Source organism: Pseudorca crassidens, chromosome 8 (genome assembly GCF_039906515.1).
Source record: "Pseudorca crassidens isolate mPseCra1 chromosome 8, mPseCra1.hap1, whole genome shotgun sequence".
NCBI classification, from domain to species: Eukaryota; Metazoa; Chordata; class Mammalia; order Artiodactyla; family Delphinidae; genus Pseudorca; species Pseudorca crassidens.
This window is the reverse complement of record NC_090303.1, coordinates 75375558-75394549: the sequence shown is the minus strand read 5'-3', so window position 1 is coordinate 75394549 and position 18992 is coordinate 75375558.

The window sequence follows — 18992 nt, the reverse complement described above, 5'->3', positions numbered from 1 at the left end:
GACCTAAAGAGACATTTCTCCAAAGAAGACATATAGATGGCCAAGAAGCACATGAAAGAATGCTCAACATCACTAATCATTAGAGAAATGCAAATCAAAACTACAATGAGGTATCATCTCACACCAGTCAGAATGGCCATCATCGAAAAATCTAGAAACAATAAATTCTGGAGAGGGTGTGGAGAAAAGGGAACCCTCTTGAACTGTTGGTGGGAATGTAAATTGATACAGCCACTATGGAGAACAGTATGGAGGTTCCTTAAAAAACTACAAATAGAACTACCATATGACCCAGCAATCCCACTACTGGGCATATACCCTGAGAAAACCATAATTCAAAAAGAGTCATCTACCAAAATGTTCATTGCAGCTCTATTTACAATAGCCCAGAGATGGAAACAACCTAAGTGTCCATCATTGGATGAATGGATAAAGAAGATGTGGCACATATATACAATGGAATATTACTCAGCCATAAAAAGAAACGAAATTGAGTTATTTGTAATGAGGTGGATAGACCTAGAGTCTGTCATACAGAGTGAAGTAAATCAGAAAGAGAAAGACAAATACCGTATGCTAACACATATATATGGAATTTAAGAAAAAAAATGTCATGAAGAACAAGACAGGGATAAAGACACAGACCTACTAGAGAATGGACTTGAGGCTATGGGGAGGGGGAAGGGTAAGCTGTGACAAAGCGAGAGAGTGGCATGGACATATATACACTACCAAACATAAGGTAGATAGCTAGTGGGAAGCAGCTGCATAGCACAGGGAGATCAGCTCAGTGCTTTGTGACCGCCTGGAGGGGTGGGATAGGGAGGGTGGGAGGGAGGGAGACACAAGAGGGAAGAGATATGGGAACACATGTATATATATAACTGATTCATTTTGTTCTAAAGCAGAAACTAATACACCATTGTAAAGCAATTATACTCCAATAAAGATGTTAAAAAAAAATTAAAAAAACAAAGAACCCAATTGAAAAATCAGCAGAAAACCTAAGTAGACATTTTTCTTTAAAGAGAACATACAGATGGCCAACAGGCACGTGAAAAGATGCTCATCATCGCTAATTATCAGAGAAATATAAATCACAACTACAATGAGGTACCACCACACACCATTTAGAATGGCCATCATTAAAAAGTCTACAACTATTAAATGCTGGAGAGAGTGTGGAAAAAAGGGAACCCTCTTACACTGTTGGTGGGAATGTAAATTGGTGTAGCCATTATGTAAAACAGTATGGAGATTCCTCAAAAACCTAAAACTAGAATTACCATATGATCCAGCAATCCCACTCCTGGGCATATATCAAGATAAAACTCTAATTCAAAAAGATACATGCACCCCCATGTTCATAGCAGCAGTATTCACAATAGCCAAGACATGGAAACAACCTAAATGTCCATCAAAAGTCTACAAATAACAAAGGGAACCCTCTTACACTGTTGGTGGGAATGTAAATTGGTGCAGCCACTGTGGAAAACAGTATGGAGATTCCTCAAAAAACTAACAATAGAGCTGCCATATGATCTAGCAATTCCACTCCTTGGCATATAACCAGACAAAACCATAATATGAAAAGAAAGATGCACCCCTATGTTCATAGCAGCACTATTTACAATAGCCAGGACATGGAAGCAACCTAAGTGTTCATCAACAGATGAATGGATAAAGAAGATGTGGTACATATATACAATGGAATATTACTCAGCCATAAAAGACAGAAATAATGCCATTTGCAGCAACATGGATGGACCTAGAGATTATCATACTAAGCGAAGTAAGTCAGAAAGAGAAAGACAAATACCAATATGATATCACTTATATGTGGAATCTAAAATATGACACAAATGAACATATTTATGAAACAGAAACAGACTCACAGACATAGAGAACAGACTTGTTGGGCTGCCAAGCAGGAGTGGAGGTAGGGGAGGGAAGGATTGGGAGTCTGGGATTAGCATATGCAAACTAGTATATATAGGATGAGTAAACACAAGGTCCTACTATATAGCACAGGAAACTATATTCAATATCCTGTGACAAACCATAATGGAAAAAATATGAAAAAGAACATATCAATATATATGTAAAACCGAGTCACTTGGCTGCACAGGAGAAATTAACACAGCACTGTAAATCAACTATACTTCAATTAAAAAAAAAGTTTTCTTGAGGTAGACGTATTCTTAAAGCAGATTGATTTATGTTATAGTCAGAACTGGTCAACCAGAAAAACCCTTAACTAATGATTGGATCTGGGAGCACTTAAGAGATCAAGCACCGTCTTCGAGGTGCTAGAATTTCCAAGATGCCTATAATTTATTCTCTGTAAAGAATGTCTCCAAAATATTCTAGCCAGGTCATAAAACTTGAATACTCATTTAACCAACAAGATATTTCTAACATTCATTTAGCTAATTGACAAGTCACTAATTTCATCAATGAAAACTTATTTCAGACATGTATTACACTAACTAGCCAAGGATCTAATGTTGATCAATTGTGACGTTAGAAAAGTGCTTGTAGTATCTGCTTCTGTCGCCTGAGCTTCCTCTTTAGAATGCTGGCCGACCACCCCTGGGGTATGGATTTCTGGTTAGGAAAACAGCCTGAACTAAAGTGATAAAGAGAAAATCTTAAAAACAGTCAGAGAAAGACAGACTTATTACAGACAAAGATAAGAACTTCCGCAGACTTATCAGAAACTATAAAAGCCAGAAGAAAATCAAATGATATTTCTAAAGTGCTAAAAAAAAAAGTAACACTATCAACCTATGGTTTCAATATCCAGTGAAAAATATCTTCTGAAGGTTAAAATACAGGAGAAAAAATATTGATATATAACCATTTCAATACAGGCAGAAAAACACATAAGACAATTCAACACCCATTCATGATAAGAACCCTCAGTTGACCAGGAAGAGACTTAACCTGAAAAAAGGGCATCTACAAAAAACAAAAACAAAACAACACAGAAGCCTTTTAAAATGGTGACACAGGAGGCTCCTGAACTCCCCCCTCTTCCCATGGATGCACTGAATGAACAACTACACGTGGAACAATTTCCTCCAAAAGAAATCCAGAAATTAGCTGAGTGATTCCTATACATAGGGCAAACAAGAAGAAAACCCACATGGAAGTGGGTGGAGAAGGAGGAGCCACACTCCTGCCAGTAACCCCACCTCAGCACAGTGCCATACAGTTGGGAGGGAACCCTCAACTCCCAGCTTCTCCATGAGGAGCAAAGGGTTTGGACCCCAGTCTAGCACTCCAACTTTTAAGAATCCCACAGGAGGGATGGGCCTCACCTACCTCTGAAACCTAACAAAGCTTGGGTCCACAAGACCCACAAGACTAACGGCACAAACATTCACTGAAGCCATCACCAGGGTTCCACTCAGAGAGAGCAGGCAAAAAATGCCCATTTCCCAGTCTTCCCCTGAATAAAATCTATTTGCATCCTTTAAAAGCTACTGCCTCGGGGTCAAATTGTAATTTAGCATACACCTAGGGGCTGACTGCAATCCTTCCCAGAGATGAGAGAAGCCAGCAGACACCTCACCCACTGTCTCCTCCCTGCGTGTCCCAAGTAGCCAGTATTTCCCTGGAGGGAGCTGGGACACACATCTATACCCCACTTTTGCAGTTGCCACCTAAGAGGTGGGTGTCCAGATTACCTTAGCTCTGATCACCAATGGGGTTTCCATTCAGGAGTCCCACAGGACTGTAGGAAACAAAAACTTAAGTTTTTACTGGTTCACCTTACCCCAGCTATACACCCTGACCCCAGCACAGAGGAAGAAAATAAAAACCACAATGAGGTATCACCTCACATCTGTTAGAATGGCTATATTATCAAAAAGTCAAGTAAAAACAAATGTTGGAGAGGGTGTGGAGAAAAGGGAACCCTTGTGCACTGCTGGTGGGAATGTAAATTGGTGCAGTCACTATGGAAAACAGTATGAAGTTTCCTCAAAAAATTAAAAATAGAATTATCATATGATCCGGCAATTCCACTTTGGGAATCTTAGAAAAACAAATAAAATTCATGGATACAGCAAACAGATTGGTGATTGCCAGAGGTACGGGGTAGGGCATGGGTGGGTGAAATGGGTGAAGGTGGTCAAGAGGTACAGATTTCCAGTTACAAACTAAGTCAGTCCTGGGGATGTAATCTATAGCACAGTTACTGTAATTAATAATACTTTACTATATGTCTGAAATTTACTAATAGAAGAGTTCTTAAAAGTTCTCACAGAAGGAAAAGAAATCACCATCTCAAAGAGTTATCTGCACCCCCATGTTCATTGAATTATTATTTACAATAGCCAAGATAGGGAAACAACCTAAGTGACCATCAGTGAATAAATGGATAAAGAAAACGTGGCATAGATACACAATGGCATATTATTCAGCCGTAAAAAAAGAAGGAAATCTGCCATTTGTGCAACATGGATGGACCTTGAGGGGATTATGCTAAATGAAATAAGTCAAATAAAGAAAGACAAATACCGTGTGAGCTCATGTATGTGTGGGATCATAAAAAAAACCAAAATCAAAAAACCTCCCATCAATACAGCAAATAGATTGGTGGTTGTCAGAAGCAGGGTAGGTAGGGGAGTAAAATGGGTGAAGGTGGTCAAAAGGTGGAAAATTCCAGTTATAAATTAAGCAAGCCCAGGAAATGTAATGTAGAGCATGTTGACTCTAATTAATAATACTCTATTATATATTTATAAGTTACTAATACAATAGTTCTTAAAAGTTCTCATCAAAAGAAAAAAGGTAATTACATGTGGTGATGGGTGTTACCTAAATTTGTGATCATTTCACAATATACATATACATGTATCGAATCATTATGTTGTACATCTAAAAACTAACACAATATGTCAATTATATTTAAATTTTGAAAAAAAGAAAAGAGAAAAAATCACTAGGAATTTCATACAGTAGCAAATGGACATTTTAAAAGATACCTTATTTATAATATCAGCAAAATTAAGAAAAAGTTAGAAATACCTTCAGTAAAATAAGTATGTGAGACATGTACACTGAAAAGTGTAAAACAATGTGGGGGAAAAAAGACTCAGAAAAATGGAGAGATATACTGTGCTAGTGGATGAAGAGAGCTAGTATTTTTTAGATATCCATTCTTCCCAAAATGACCCATAGATTCAAAGCAATCCCCATTAAACTCCCTGCACTTTTTAAAGAAATTTACAGGCTGAATCTAAAATTTATATGGAAATAGAAAGGACAAAATATAGCCAAACCAGTTTTGAAAAGAAATTCAATGGGGAAAGGATAATCTTTACAATAAATGGCACTGATACAATTTTACATCAATATGTAAAAAACAAAAAGAAAAAAAAAACCCTCAATCCTTACTTTACATCATATATAAAAATCAACTCAAATGGGGTATAGACCTAAATATAAGAGCTAAAAGTATGCAACTTCTGAAAGAAACCATACACAAAAACCCTTAACTTCAGATTAGGCACAGATTTCTCAGGATGTAAAAAGCACTAACCATTGAATTTGACTGTTGGCTACTTTCAAGCTCCACCACTCCCCTTTCCCCTTACGCACATCTGGGCAAGATGATGAGAAAACTTGGATTCTCCTTCCGTTAGCACTGGTGAGAAGTTCAAATCATATAAGCCTCACCCATACAAAGGAATCATTACCCCAGCCCTACCACCTAACCACCATAGAACCCCAAGTCCTCCCTGATTGAAGTCCACTTTTGGACTTGCGTGGGAGCCCACCCTGCTTTGTCTAGAAGACCTCATTATATAAGTAATAAACCTTTCATACCTTCTTGGTGGGGTGTGTGTGTTCATCAGTTTTGATATCTGAACCAAATATTGGGTGGAGGGTTCCTACTCCCTCTGTGGGGTGACCACAACATCATCTTCTTTCCCTCCCTTTGAGGTGCTAATATTAATTTATACCTCACTTAATCCTGTAAATACTTATAAAGTACTTCACCTTTAAACCTAATACTTACCCAAAGTACTTGGAGAGCATTACTGTACCAACTAATCCCTCATACAAGGTTCATGACTGGGCACTCATGCCAATCACAGAAATCTTGTGGTAGATATGTACGTACGTATTTCAGTATAAGCCTAACAACCTGTTAAGCTCACATCTACCAACTTCCCCATTCACTGGAGCATTTGCATTGCCAAGACGGATCATTATTTTACTCCTTCTCACACCTTCCTTGACAGATGTACTGCATAACCACTTTAGACTTTTCAAAAACATGGCCCAGATTCATGGAAGCATATACTTTGGGATAGACCTGAGATTGAATGCCTGCTTTAATTTCAAATCGAGCTACATTTCCCCTTGGGAATAGTCAACCTGTAAATTGTGGAATCTGACTAGTATATACTGTGTCTTTAAAGAGACATCAACAGACTTATGCTTCAGGGGACACAATTTACATTGAATTCCATGCGAATGGTGCCTCCTTTGGATTGTGAAAAATGTCCACCTGCCCAGAGTACCTGCCATTCATGTCCAAGCTGAGAAAAAGCCTATCCTAAATTAAAGATGTGTTGCTTTGAAGCCCCACGAGTGACTCATTTATACGAAAGCAAAAGCCAAGATGTATGTTGCCAACATGACAGATGAAACGTATGAGTTTTGTTGGAATTTCTAAGAGTCATAATTCCTGACTTTTAATTGATATCTGAGTCTCAATCATCTGTGGGGCACTCAAGTATTTGCATTTTTATTGAAAACTTATTTAAAAAAGTCCTTTATCACCCAAAGCTAGAACCTCTAGTTGAGAAAATTAATTGGTGTGCTACACCCAAGCATGAAGAATTGGTCTCCTCCACACCAAGGTCTTTCCCAGCTGCTCTCAATCACACCCTGAGCTAGCCTAGCTGTCAAGTTGACTATTGGTCTTAGCTCTCATCAAATATTTTTTAAAACATCTTTATTGGAGTATAATTGCTTTACAATGGTGTGTTAGTTTCTGCTTTATAACAAAGTGAATCAGTTATACATATACATATGTTCCCATATCTCTTCCCTCTTGCATCTCCCTCCCTCCCACCCTCCCTGTCCCACCCCTCTAGGTGGACACAAAGCACCAAGCTGATCTCCCTGTACTATGTGGCTGCTTCCCACTAACTATCTATTTTACGTTTGGTAGTGTATATATGTCCATGCCACTCTCTTTGTCACAGCTTACCCTTCCCCCTCCCCATATCCTCAAGTCCATTCTATAGTAGGTTTGTGCCTTTATTCCTGTCTTGCCCCTAGGTTCTTCATGACTTATTTTTTTTAGATTCCATATATATGTGTTAGCATACAGTATTAGTTTTTCTCTTTCTGACTTACTTCACTCTGTATGACATACTCTAGGTCCATCCACCTCACTACAAATAACTCAATTTCGTTTCTTTTTATGGCTGAGTAATATTCCATTGTATATATGTACTACATCTTCTTTATCCATTCATCTGTTGATGGACACTTAGGTTGCTTCCATGTCCTGGCTATTGTAAATAGAGCTGCAATGAACATTTTGGTACATGACTCTTTTTGAATTATGGTTTTCTCAGGGTATATGCCCAGTAGTGGGATTGCTGGGTCATATGGTTGTTCTATTTGTAGTTTTTTAAGGAACCTCCATACTGTTCTCCACAGTGGCTGTATCAATTTACATTCCCACCAAGAGTTCAAGAGGGTTCCCTTTTCTCCACACCCTCTCCAGGATTTATTGTTTCAAGATTTTTTGATGATGGCCATTCTGACCGGTGTGAGATGATATCTCATTGTAGTTTTGATTTGCATTTCTCTAATGATTAATGATGTTGAGCATTCTTTCATGTGTTTGTTGGCAATTTGTATATCTTCTTTGGATAAATGTCTTAAGACCTTTCTTTTGGGCTTACTCTTTTCTCCAGCTCAATTCTATAGTTCTTAACTTGTGATGATAGCTCCATTTTTTAAAAAAAAGCATATCAGAAGGTTCATTTATGCTAGCAACCTGACTCTATCTCGTTTTTTCTAACTGATCCTTGCTACTTCCAAGAATTCATTCATTCTCTAAGCAACACCACAAGGCTTGATGTAAACATACAGAAAGTACTGGAAGCAACTTGATATCCAGTATGACTCCTTCTAAATCATAAGGGATTAAACTTCTTTAAACAGGCTGGAGAGTTCAACAATGAGTTAGAAACCTTGCACTCTTCTAGTTAATATTCAGTATCAAAGACAGCACACAACCTCATGACTCCAGGCAGAACCGTGCTTGCTATAGGATATATTCCATGAAAGTCACTGTACTAATTTTTATCAAAGAAACTCGGGGCTAGTCATGCCTATTTAACACCAAAATATCTAGCCAATTCATCACTGAAATAGAATTTTAAACAAAGACCTTTAAGGACTACTTATGCAAGTCTGTAGTTTTACAAAATTTGGAACCAATGTCTACAGAGTAAGTGATTTGTTTCAAGTAATAAAACTACTCAGTGGCAAATAAGACTAAAATCCAGATTTTATGACTCATACTGCAGCAGTCTTTAATCATGATCCTTTCTTTTTACCGGCCCCAAAGCCATCCCTTTGACCGCTTCATCTGGTAACGCACCCAATTTTCCTTGGGAAACAATTCCTCCCCTTTTCTGTCAAGTGGACCAGACAGAGCTGACTCCCTCTCCAGTGCCAAGAGTTGGCATGTGACCCGGTTCAGGCCAATCAGAGCCAAGGACACTCAATTCTACGACTATGTTTCTGGTTCACATAGAGGTATTCTCCCCACCACTAAGGTTGTTGAGAGGATAGATTGTACATCTGGAGCTGCTGGCAGCCACCCTGCCACCTTAAGGAGCAAGCCTGCCTTAGAATGAAGTCAACCAAGAAAGGCAGAGGGCACAAGACTGAACCTTGGTGATAGTGTTTGAGCATCTAATCTGGCAGTGCTTAAGAACCCTGGGTTCACATGAGCCAATAAATTCCCATTTTGCTTAAGTCAGCGTGAGTCAGACTTCTGTCTCTTGTGATTGGAAATTCTAAGTAATATAACTTCCAACTATACCATGCCATACATGATCACGTTTTGTAAAAAAGGAAAGAAAGCCTATCTAAAACTAACCAGGCATTCTCTAATCATAGCACAGGTCTCTTTTCCTTCTCAATGTTATGCTTTGATACTATGTAGAGTGCTAAAAAATATATTTTGTTCTGCTTTAATTTTGAAGTAAATGGTACGTTTAGTCACAGGTGCTAATCCAACTGGAGTGCAGAGAACAGAACCCAGTGTCTGTTTCTCCACACCAAGGGGCTGAAACAGGGAAATCCAAGCCAGAGAATATATTAAAAAATACATTTTTAAAATCTTCTTACAGAACGCTATGTATTTTAAAAAGCCAAAAAACCAGTAACTGTGAAGAGATAGAGAGTAGATTAGCAGTTGCTTAGGCCTAGGGGAGATAGAGGGGTTGAGGGCGGTAATAGCTGAAGGTGTAGGGTTTCTTTTTGAGGTGCTAAGAATATCTCAAATTGATTTTTTTAGGGTTTCATAATTCTAAATACACTAAAACCCATTGAATTGTAGTGGTTTCAAATGGAAGAATTGTACGACATCCTACCTATATACGAATTATATCTCGGTAGAGTTGTTACCAAAATAAAATAAAATAAAATAAAAAGTTGCAGTCTAAGGAGTGTACTCTTTCAAGGACCACACGGGATTGTTTTCCTTGTAATGTGGCAATGATATTGTAAAATTTTCTATAGAAAAAAATAGAAAGATAATTCAGTTTTTACTGTAGCAGAGTTTTTCAGACTTTAATTATTGCTGCTTCTGGCTGTGGGCAGGATGGGCCAGTTGGTCATATAGGCTAAGTCACGGTGGTCTGGCTCAGAGAGCAAAGCAGTGACTCATTCAGATTCTTCTCCTTGGGGCAAAAACAAGATTTGATCCTGGATGAGGTCTATTGGTCTGGGGTAATCAAAGCTTCTGGATAACAACACTGTATCTCTTATCACATGCTGTGGCTATTGTGTTAACCTGCAACCACTGAGGAGAATATTTGGAGGTTTGGAATGGGTCAGTGTAAGAGAATATCCATGAACTTAAGCTTCACGGTAAATTCCTTTGACATATTTCTAACCCTAAGCCTGGAACTAGCCATTCACCTAAATTATAAAATTCTCTAAGAGTGAGTAAGAGGAAGGGGAAAGGAAGAGGCCCCAGCTTCCAAGGTTTATGTTATGATGAAGTTCAGGGACCAACTTGGACATAATCCACCAATGGGCTTCAGTGGTCTATAAATTGGTCATTTTGAGGCACTGATCAAGTAATCCTTTTATCATACATTATAGGTGAGAATAAGGTTGTCTAAAGGTAGGATGTCAGCCCAATGTCACAAGTAACTGAGCAGTCACAAGCAAACTTGAGAGGTGGTTGAATATTATGTGAACTTCCTATAACCATGGGTCAATTATCCATGTCTTAGATGTTTGTCAAGGCAGCATGCAAAGTGGGCTTTCCATGCTTATCTACCTGGCACTTAACACAATGAAAAGGATGGCTGTAAGCTGTTTGGAAAATATTTTGAGAAGGCTTGTCAAATTCTGGTTCTAGAGGATTATTGGATCAAAGATGCAATCACTTGTTGAAATGGAGCTCTAAATGGCCTTTGTGTGCAGAACCAGACAGCCAGAGACTCTGCATATTGAAAGCTAAAATAGTAAGAACCTTAAATCCAAGGAGGGGCAGCTCACCTCCCCAACCCTCAAAGGATAAAATAAAGTGCAAAGAAAACACTTAGAGTTAGACCTATGGATAATTAAAAAGAGTTTTCATATGTGGTGGAGAAGACTCTCACATGGAAAGTTCTACCACATCTAATAGAAGAGTAAGCCTCCCTCAGAGTCCTTTTCTCAGCTACTCTAAGGTCCTATCCATCTGCATCTTCCTTTCCTTTATGACATTAAGTTTCCAGCCTTTTCGCCAACACTAACAAACTCCACTTTTTTCTGAAGTGGCAACAGCCCAGTTTGCTATGTGGGAGGAAAGTAGATCTTAATAACCTTAAAAGTAGATACTGTTAATACAAAAGGATTATTCAAATAAATCCGCTCTGTTCTGTTGACCTTGTCAAAGTTTCCTCAAAGAAGATGTCTTTTCCTCTGAAGGAACAGAACCCTGAGAGACCAATGGTAGCTACATAACAAGCAGAAATTGGAGCTGAAATCTAGGTCCTCAGAGTTTACCTCTAAATAGAGAGAAAAATATTAACCTTCAGAAAAGATGAAAAATCACTAATTATGAAACATCTAAGTACTGGTTATCTGAGTAAATCACCAGAAAAGTCTCTTGGAGGGGCTTATCACGTTGGCAAGGGCTCTATGACTTTAATGTCATTCACAACTGTTTACTGATATTTCTGTATGACACTGTGAAGCCTGGAGTGAATTAATCAAGTGTGAAGAGTCTTAAACATGTTTTCTTGACTGGAGTCTACTGTGTAGCATTAACAGTGAAGATAATTCAGCTGGGCATATCTTGATGGACTGTATTAAGCTTCATCGGAAGAACTTAGCAATAGCACTGAATAACCTCCATTCTGTAGAGTAAGTACATTCTGTACAGCAATTCATTTTTACCTTATAAGGTAGAGGCCCTGATTATACAATATTATACTTGTATCCTCCAGTAGTTTTTATCCCAAGTTACTGAGAAGACAGAAGAGGCTTATTAATGAGGGGGAAATTTTTTAAACGGTTCCACATATTATGACTAGCTGGAGTCTCAAACGTTTGGAAATGAACAAAAGGACCCAAGTGAAGAAATGCTATAGACTGAATTTGTGTCTCCTCAAATTCTTATGTTGAAACCTAATCCCCAATGTGATGGTTTTAGGAGGTAGGGACTTAAGGAAGTGATTAGGTCATGAAGGTAGGTTTCTCCTGAATGGGATTAGTGCCCATATAAAAGAGACCACAGAGTCCTCCTTTGCCCCTTCTGCCATGTGAGGACACAGGGGAAAAAACAGCTGTCTATGAACCAGGCCCTCACCAGACATGATTCTGCCAGTGACTTGATCTTGGACTCAGCAGACTTCAGAACTGTGAGAAATCAATTTCTGTTGTTTATAAACCACCCACTCTATGGTATTTTTGTTTTAGCAGCCCAAACAGACTAATAATCAACATTCAGGATTAGCTTATTTACTGGTTAAGGTGAATTAGATAATATAGCAGGGCTACCTCCCTCCTTTCCTCTCCAAACCCAGACCTTGACTGATTTACAGACTCATTGGCAGGTAAGATAACTAAGTGAATAACTAAGACGCTACACCAAGACTACTATGTACCAAGTATATGTAGTTTCCTGCCCACAAAGTTATCACTGCCTAGCAGAGGGAAATACCTTGGTGCAATATGGCATTGTGCAAATGTGCAAAATTTGAAAATGTGCAGGAAGTGCAAAATGCAGCAGCATCTGTTAAGCTCGGGAAATAGGGGAGAGATCCCCAAAAGCTTGAGGAGTGTATGAACAACAGATTTACCCAACTGTGTTTGAAACTGGGCATATGAGACACTAGATTTAAAGAGTGACTGAGCAGTTGATTAGCAATCTAGACATGAGGTGGTCACCATTTGGCCCGGATCAAGGTCCTGAATTAGAAGATGACAAATGGGGAGAAGGGTCGGCACCTGGTGCTATTTTAGACATTGAAGATAATAACCCAGCCACAACTCTATCCACTCTATGAGTCCCAACCCAAAGCCACCTCCACAAAGGCTTTCTTGACCTACCTACCCTCCCTACTATCTCCTGTCCAGGTGGCTCTATACCTCTTCTGAAATCCCATAGATTTTATTTGTACCTCTCTTATGCCACCTATCATAGCCTCCCTTGTTCAAAGTTACACATTCCTTGAGGGCAGAAAACCATGTTTATATCTCCCTCTGTGCTGTATACATAGCAAGTGATATATATATATATATATATATATATATATATATATATATGTGTGTGTGTGTGTGTATATATATGTATATGTATATATTTAATTAAATGAGGGACAACTTACTAATAACTTAAAGTCTCAATGTGACTCTGCCTTGGAACCAGGCATGACGTTAACAGTAAAGGGATCAGTCACAAGATCATCCTTCTCTATTCTTACTACATCCCTCCAGAGGAAAGCACATTTGTGCCTTGTTAGTTCCACTACACAACACAGTCCATTAAGTTTCCATTCTCAGTGATACCTTGTGTGGCACAAAATCATTTATCTTCTCAGTTTCTGCTGTTCCAAACCTTCATCACACAGGTCCCTTCCCCAATTCTGTTCTCTCCTCTTTTTTCATTTTAGCCAGATTAAAACATAAAGCTCCATACTTCAAAGAAAAATGAGGCTGCCAGCTGAGACTTCCCTTATCTTCCTGTTCTCATTTCTTGACATCCAAACACAGCCACAGTTGTATCAACATTTTACCATGAAAATGCACTGCCCAGGTTTCCTGCTGCAGCAAGCAGAATCCCTGAGGACTCCAGCTGCTGCCCCTAGGGGTCCACCCCTTCATTGGTTTGAGGCCACACTGCCCATAGGCTGCCCCCCAGCCAGGGAGTGAGCATGGAAGGGATACTGACCGGCCCATTCCTATGACACATAGAACTTCTTTAACTAGAGACTTTGACACTCCATAGGCCTGGCCCAAACTTCCCTGGAACTGTGTTAGAGAAGAGATACTTCCTGCCTAATCCTCCTTTCTTCCCCTTTCTTTCACAGGTGTCAGATCTCCACCGAAGTCTGAAAGCTCTCCCTACTTACACTTGCTCCTTATCCTTCACAAGTGTTTTCCCCAGTGACTCTTACACATCCAATCACATCTTGGTGTCTGCTTCTTGGAGAACCCAAACTAACATACTTCTTATCACAAAATGAGGTTTTCCCTTTCACCTGCACAACTGCCCAGGACCTAGCTCCTCCAGTGACCTGTTTGGTCTCCTTTATCTTCCCTCATTGTAGTTCTTTCCCTTTAAGCCCACATGTAAGCTCAAAAAGCCCTCATTAAAAAATGAAAAGGACCACCTCTAGCAACTGACATCTCTTCCCATGTCTTCTCATCCAGGCTTTTCCTCCCTTCCTTTATTCTTTAATCAACTAAAATGGGCTCTGTGCTCATTCTATTAGTGGAACTGCTATCCCTAAAATCACCCATGACCTTCTAACTTCCAGAACCAATGGGCAGATTTTAAGCCTTGAGTTACTACATTTCCATGCTGTATTTGGCACTATTGATCATGCCTCTCCTTCCCCTCTTGCCTCCACCACCACGACAAAGGCTTTCTCCTTCCATGGTCCCCCCAGAACACCAAGCTCTTCCAGTCTTCTTTCTACTCCAGTGGCTGCTTCTCAGCTTCCCTTACTGGAACCTCTATCTGTTCAAGTCAAAAGTTCAAGCACAGCCTCCCTTTGCACTTGTTTTTCTGCTCACTAAACTCTTCCTGAAGAATCTTATCCACTCCCATGGTGTTAACAACCTATATGCTAATGATTACCAAAAATTCATATCTGTACTGTGGGTTGTAAATACTTAGATCTATTTGTGAAATGATGACAGACAATTGCCTTGAAGTTGACATGGCCACATCTGAACCTACTCCTTCTTTACCTTCATATGCTTTTATTCTTGTTCCTTATCTCAGGTGTCAGGAGCATAAAGATACAAACCTGCAAGTCACCCTTACTTTTTCCCTGCAGTTAGAAACAGCATGGATGATAGTTTCTAGCATAAAATGCTGAGCGGGAGAGCTAGAGTGTCCTGTATATAAAAGATAGGAAACCCAGAAAGAAGATGACAAGAGAAAAGCAGAAAAATAAAGTTGAACACAATAAAAATAAAAATTGGAAGGGCTACCTGTTCACTTCTCTGCCTTTAGACAAATAGAGAAATAGTCTTATCCCCAATTTACCGATGAATAGCTTAGACCCCGAGTGATTAACCCAAGGTCACCCAGCAAGTCTGTTGTAAAAGGGAAACTAAGACCCAGGATTCTGGTGTATTAGTGCAGTGCACCTCATGCTACAAGATGGTGGCTGAAGGGTGACAGGGAATAAATGTACTGGAGGCCAGGTCTTTCAGCAGAGGCTGCCCTACAACAATGGGACACACACATCTTTCAGAGAAAGCTCACTCTCCTCACTCCATGCATCTCTGAACACAGAGCTTAATCTCAAACACTTTCTGGCAGACAATATAGCATCTGTAGAAACAGATCAAAAGGCAACTTCATCTCCTCTGCTTATTACCTGAAAAAAAAATCAGTGTTGTCTCCTGATGATAACCCACCCCACTACCACCAAGTTTGAGAAGACACTTGGGCAAGTTAGTCTCCTAAAATCCATGGACATCTGGGAACATCATTTCATCACAGCAATTTCACTGGCTGCAAGAAAATCATGGTGGAGGGAGTTCTGGCTGCCCTAAACCTGACAAAACAAATTTCAGAGAATTACACACTATCTGACCAAACATGATCATTGATTTCATTGAGATGTTGGAGAACGTGCTGAAGTTATTACAAATTCAATATTTAAAAGTGTACCAAATCACAATATTGTAGAGTGGGCTCACAGCAGATTCTAGAATTAGGATTTTTTAATGAACATTTTGCCCAGCCATGCAAATAAGCACACTAAATTCACCAATCCTTAGAAAAAGAACTTTTACACATGGGTAATAATATTGTGTACTGACATTCAACACAGGAGGCCCTGTGAACATTTCACCTGAATTAATCTTCTACAATCCTATGAGGGTTATTACTTTTTTGCATATGAAGGAAAGAAAGGCTGGAATTACAATTCGGGCATTTCCAACCTCAAACATCTTGCTTTCCACTGTGTTCCAAGACTGGCTATAAAAGAATGATCCTTTGGTCAATGATCCAATCCGAGGCTTACGTTTAATTATAGCTGACCACAACCATATCCTCTTCATCTCTCACCTCCTTACACACGCACACAAAGTGCAGAAGGGACATGGGAGCTACTTTCCTCACTTAGCCAGCCCAAATATTTACCTAGCTCAGCTCTGTTGACAAATTTGTATTGTCACATTAAGACATTTTGGCCGGATAGCAGCTTGAGGCTAAGGCTACTATAGGATTCTAGATTAGGTACAATCCTCTTCAAATTCATCCCTATGTAAACACTATCTTTATTTTCTTCATTTGCTTACACAAACCTACTCAAATGTAGACAGGTTTTATAGGGGTGTAATTTTTCAACTTTATTGAGAAAGGACTTATGTAAAATGAACTACATTCAACGTACAATTCCATGAGTTTTAACGGTTGTATATACCCATGAAATCATCACTACAATTAAGATACAAAACATTTCTATCACCACATAATGGGTTTTTTAAATAATTTTAGATTGTTATATAGTATTACACTTTCTACTTACATATTATTTCTGTAGGCCAGTCTACCACTCAAAATAATGTATTGTGGACATTTTTCTAAGTCAAATACAAATCCAACACATTCTTTTTAATAGCTGCATAGAAGTCCATCTTATATATGTACCATAATTTATTCATCCATTTCCCTGTTGATGGGCTTTATTCAGATTGTTTCAGGGTTTCTTTTTCCCCCTCATATTAAATCCTGTATTTTATCTCCTGCTGTTTGTACTAAAGTCATTGGTAAGATGTGACTTTTTTTTTTTTTTTTTTAGCTGCACTGGGTCTTCATTGCTGTGCACGGGCTTTCTCTAGTTGTGGCGAGTGGGGACTACTCTTCATTGCAGTGCACAGCCTTCTCATTGCGGTGGTTTCTCTTGTTGTGGAGCACGGGCTCTAGGCATGTGGGCTTCAGTAGTTGTGGCTCACGGGCTCTAGAGCACAGGCTCAGTAGTTGTGGCACACGGGCTTAGTTGCTCCACGGCATGTGGAATTTTCCCGGACCAGGGATCAAATCCGTGTCTCCTGCATTGGCAGGTGGATTTTTAACCACTGCACCACCAGGGAAGTCCAAGATGTGACTTCTTTTTCCTTAAAAGAAATTTGGGGTTTGAGTCATGGGTGTATTTTCCTTCCACTTACTTTCTTAGGTTGCATACAAGGAAAGCCTTATCATTCAACTGTTCATTTAATCACCTAATCCACAATATTACCAGCAATCAGAACAGATTTGTAATTCATGAGCAAAGAAGAGAGATCTCGCTTCACTGAGAAAATAGACAATTTTGTGAAACATTAGCCATTTATCTGTCAAAGTGGGTCATTATATATTGAACCACAGTAAGAAGCCACTATGTAGCTTCAATTCTTTTCATTTGTGCTTTAATAAAGCTTTTTCGTATCAGGTGTAAGTTTCATCCAAATTTTGCTCTATTTCAATTTGCTTTTGACAAAACTAAGTATACGAAAATATTAATCAGGAGAATTAGAAGAATGAAGTTAGAATGCACAGTCAGCCCAAATTTTTTTTTAATTAAAAAGTCAATAATTGAGAAAACAGTGAAGGAGATTGTTTCAGTTTTTTGAATGTTGTTTCTACTATTATAATCAACGGCACAGTAAAATCTTTACACTCTGTATTTAAGTATTAATAATTTTGTTTCTATAGGACAGATTCCTGGAAATGGTCTTGCTGTGGGAAAGGCATAGATGTTTTAGAGTTAGTTGTAATGCTTTGCAGAGGGACATCCTCTAAATGATCATATCTCACAAAGTGGTCACTGCTTCGTCTTACATTGAGGAATGTTGTGCCTTACAATGGCAGTGGGAGCCCACGATCCACAAACAGCGACTTCAGGGGCCAGGGACAGTATCCTGTTCCTGGAAGGCAGCCACAGAGCCTCGTGTCCCTGCTGGTACTCTGAAGAAGTTCAGGAAATGAAGACAGGACCCACAGGGGCCCACCTGACGCTGCCCTGCCTCCTTCCCTTTGATTGCTACGGTGCATCTGATGGCTTCCCAGGCTGGAATCATCAAGGTTCTAGCTGTCCTTTCTTTCCTTCAACACACTGGGCTTAAGGCTTTCCAATTTCTGTTCCCTCAAGGTTTTTAGAAGGCCGGCTACTTCTGGTCATTCATGTATGAGCTAAGATGTCACCTCCTCAGGGAGACCTTGCCTGGTTACTAGCAGCCTAACAGAATTACCTTCCTGCACACCCCTCCTCTCCTTCATGCCAAGTTTACCTCACAGCACTTTTCATTATCTGAATTCCATTGGCTCTGTAGTCAAAATCCCTCCCAAACCTGAGTCCCTTTCCACCCATTACTCACAATAGCCAAGGGAGGGGGGACTTCCCTGGTGGTGCAGTGGTAAAGAATCCGCCTGCCAATGCAGGGGACATGGGTTCAATTCCTGGCCCGGGAAAATCCCACATGCTGCAGAGCAACTAAGCCTGTGAGCCACAACTATTGAGCCTGCGCTCTAGAGCCGCGAGCCACAATTACTGAGCCCATGTGCCACAACTACTGAAGCCCACGCAGCTAGAGCCCAATCTCCACAATAAGAGAAGCCACAACAATAAGAAGTCCGCGCACCGCAACGAAGAGTAGCCCCTGCTCGCCCCAACTAGAGAAAGCCCGTGCACAGCAACGAAGACCCAACACAGCCAAAAATAAAAATAAATAAAAAATAAATAAAAATTTTTAAAAATGGCCAAGGGGGTTCCCTATCAAACCCAAGTAAATTCAAATTACTCTCCTGCTCAAAACCCTCAGACTGCTTTCCAGAGGTTTAGAGCCATAGTATCTTTCGATGGTTTACCAGGCTCTATCTGAGCCCCAGGCTACTACTGCTCAATCCTTTTCTTTCCATTCTTTCCTGGTTGACTCCACAGTGGCCTCCTGCTGTTTCTAAATGTACCAGGAACTTCCTTTACCTCCAGTCCCTCCCACTAGAACACTGAACTTACACATTCAGGAGACTCATATCCTGGCTTCCTTCAGGCTCA